Source organism: Astyanax mexicanus, chromosome 5, assembly GCF_023375975.1.
Source record: "Astyanax mexicanus isolate ESR-SI-001 chromosome 5, AstMex3_surface, whole genome shotgun sequence".
NCBI lineage: Eukaryota > Metazoa > Chordata > Actinopteri > Characiformes > Acestrorhamphidae > Astyanax > Astyanax mexicanus.
The window spans coordinates 7369061-7372666 of NC_064412.1; the positions used below are offsets into that span (position 1 = coordinate 7369061).

The 3606-nt window shown below is 33.8% G+C and overlaps 1 long non-coding RNA gene across 1 annotated transcript; it reads right to left on the reverse strand.

The window, feature by feature from the left end:
- Positions 1–355: 355 nt before the first annotated feature.
- On the reverse strand, positions 356–3166 carry LOC111193690 (uncharacterized). The gene is made up of 3 exons (XR_002650627.2): positions 2797–3166; positions 1193–1295; positions 356–513 (listed from the first exon to the last, which is right to left on the reverse strand). It is a non-coding gene; the product is annotated as an uncharacterized LOC111193690 (long non-coding RNA).
- Between the last annotated feature and the right edge of the window lie 440 nt (positions 3167–3606).

Consider the following 3606-nt stretch of genomic DNA (forward strand, 5'->3'; position numbering starts at 1 on the left):
CGAGCAGTTTGGACTGTGTGTCTCTCCACTCTTCCTCCAGACTCTGCTCCCTTGATTTACAAATGAAATGTGAAATTTACTGATGATCAGTGATCAGCAACAATAAAAGAAATAAACACTTAAAATAGATCACTCTGTGTGTAATATATCTATATAATATATGAGTTTCAGATTTTGAACTGAATTACTGAAATAAAGTAACTTTTCAAAGATATTCTGAATTTTTAAGATGACACTGCATATATATATATATATATATATATATATATATATATATATATATATATATATATATGTATATATATATATATATATATATATATATATATATATATATATATATATAAGAAAATACAAAAATCTCCTCTAACCAAAAACATTATAAAAGAGCAACAAATGAACAGCAAATATGCCAAACGTGTCCATTTCTCTGACTGGCTGGCCAGGGAGCGTGGAACGAGAAAGAGTCATCCCCCTGCATCAGTCTAACCAATCAGCCGCATCACCTATAGGCTGTTAAAGAACACACAAGCAAGGAGTTATTGTAAAAAATATATACTTTGTAGTTTATTTTAGATTCATGCCTCATTTCAATAAGTGACGTATATAGATGGCACATCTATATACCCCCCATCATTATTGCACTATTGTCTTATGTCTCTTGTCTTACGTATGCCTATCTGTGTCCTTGTTGTATTGTAAATATAGTGTCTCCTATTCTTTTATATTTATAATCTTTTTCTGTACTTGCTGTAATTTTTGGGAAGGAGAGTAACGTGATTTAAATTATCTGTATGTCCTGTACATATGCAGTATTGACAATAAAACTACTTGACTTGACTAATAACTGTGCTGTGCCTGTACTCACAATTTCATTCTTTACTGTGCTTTACTGTGTAACTGCTACTGGCTACTATATTTCCTTTGGGATCAATAAAGTAGCTATCTGTCAATCTTTTAAATATTGTTTAAATCATAAGTAAATCTTTGCAATTTGGAACTGTACGATTCTGGCTGCAATACTTGGGCCAGGTGTTTCAATGGGACAGATGTGGGCTAACTGAGAAAATTATTTATTCATTTATCAGGCACTGACAGTAAGTGTTTGGACCAAGGTACATATATTCTTCAGATAAACTGTGTTAAGACTCCTGAAATTAGAGGCTGAATCAAACTTGGTTTTCAGACTGACCTCTGGACTATGGATGGACAGTACAGGGATGAGTTTTTGAGAGATGGGAGTAAAAGTCTTCCTTGTCAGTTGGTGCTCCAAACACACAAACAAAGAGGACATTCTGAAGAAAGTGAAAAGAAATGTATGTGAGAAGAGAACAGTGGATAGCAGAAACAATATGTTTTTACGGTGGCCGAGAAAGCCCAGCGCAGTGCAAATAGAAAAGCGCTGCAAAAGCACAAAACACATCCATCAAAATTACAACACAGGCGCAGCAAATAGAAAAACGCGCTGCAAAAAGAAAAACGCGCTGCAAATACAATCACAACACAACGGAAGTGAGTCACAACACAACAGAATTTTCCCGGGGGACCTTAAAAGATGCTGTACCAGCTGTATACAAAGGACAATAAGTGGCAAACAAGCTTCTGAAAAGTAAGTTATGTTTATTACCTGTGATTACCACGGTTGTGTGCATATTATTAAAAGTTCTGCTTCACAAAACGCCTTGTTTGCCACTTATTGTCCTTTGTACACATAGTGAAGTCCGAGAATTTACTGAAGACACAGCTTAGCTGGTACAGTATCTTTTAAGGTCCCCCGGGAAAATTCCGTTGTGTTGTGGTTGTATTTGCAGCGCGTTTTACTATTTGCTGCGCCTGTGTTGTAATTTTGATGGATGTGTTTTGTGCTTTTGCAGCGCTTTTCTGTTTGCACTGCGTTGGGCTTTCTCGGCCACCGTATGTTTTGGATAATATCAAGTCACATTTAAGTACAATAAACACTGATAAAAGAGAACATCTGTGAAGCAATAATTTAACATTAGTTGGTATGTAATGTATGTTACACTCTGAACTGATATCGGTAAGATTTTACTAATCATTTTATGTAAAACCATTACATCAGAATCACATATCATAATTAATCTGTTCATAGCTAGTTTGATGAACACTTAACTGATACAGGTTTTGGCAAAAGACGACTGGTTTAACAGCAGTCCTATACTGCTCTTATAAAAATAAATCATGTAAATATTTTGCATTTTTGTACAAAAACATTCATCCATGGCCGTGTATAAAATGCATCTATTTTATTCTTTATAACAAACAGGTGAACATCCATTATAGGAACATTAAATCATATTTAATCACATTTATGTCACAATATAGGAATCTCAAATCCAGTATAACAGTATATCCCGCAGCAGCATAACACGGCTGAACTTATGGCCACTTAAGGTAGCACTTTAATTTTAGCCTTTAATCACAGCTGAAGAGTTTCTCAGCCCTAATGTCAGTGATATTTCAGAACTACAGTAATATTAATACTCTCTACTCCTCATAATCCCAGTAAAACCAACACAAACACACCCACTGCGAGTTTACCAGTCTAAAATAAGTTTATACTGATTATCAATTCCACCTTAAATGCTACAGCAGTTCCCGTTACTGCGGTGCGGTTTAAGGTGGAATTGTTAGCTTCTTGTCGTATTTTAAGCAGATAGTTCTCATAATATAATTACACACATTAAACCCCTGCTAACAGCGTGAGCTGTGCTAAATCTGTATAAATTACTGAGTTAGGTAAGCTAAACCAGCTGTCTAACTGTGAATTATACTTACACGAGCAGTAAAATCCCAATAACAGTGATTTCTCCCGCTGGCCATGTTTCCTGTGGGTTTCCGAACTCAAGATCCCATAATCCTGTGCGTGTTAGCTTTAGCATTTAGCTTGCACTCTTTTTTATTTTTCATCACTCTCTTTTTATTTTTAAGCCACCTTCTTTTTCTTTTTCTGTTGCAAGTTTCAGGATTTAGATGGTGCTTTTTCTGGGAGAAACAGCACCACCGTCTGTGCAAAAAAATGAAGTGTTCTCTAGGAGAAACTGCACCACCCTCTGGGCAGTTCTTTCTTCTAATTTATTTGTGTGCTTCCTTTTATTTTTATTCACTTCTCTTTTTTATTTTATTGCTCCTGTAATTATTTTGTGTTTTTTTTTAACTGTGTTTTTTTTATATATTATTGCTCAACTTTTTTTAAACGGTGTCAGTTTTTTTTTATTGCTCATCTTTTTTTTTTAAACGGTGTCAGTTTTTTTTTATTGCTCATCTTTTTTTTTTAAACGGTGTCAGTTTTTTTATTGCTCATCTTTTTTTTTAAACGGTGTCAGTTTTTTTTTATTGCTCATCTTTTTTTTTAAATGGTGTCATTTTTTTTTTATTGCTCATCTTTTTTTTTAAACGGTGTCAGTTTTTTTTTATTGCTCAACTTTTTTTTTTAAATGGTGTCAGTTTTTTTTTTTATTGCTCATCTTTTTTTTTTAAACGGTGTCAGTTTTTTTTTTATTGCTCATCTTTTTTTTTAAACGGTGTCAGTTTTTTTATTGCTCATCTTTTTTTTTAAACGGTGTCAGTTTTTTTATTGCTCATCTT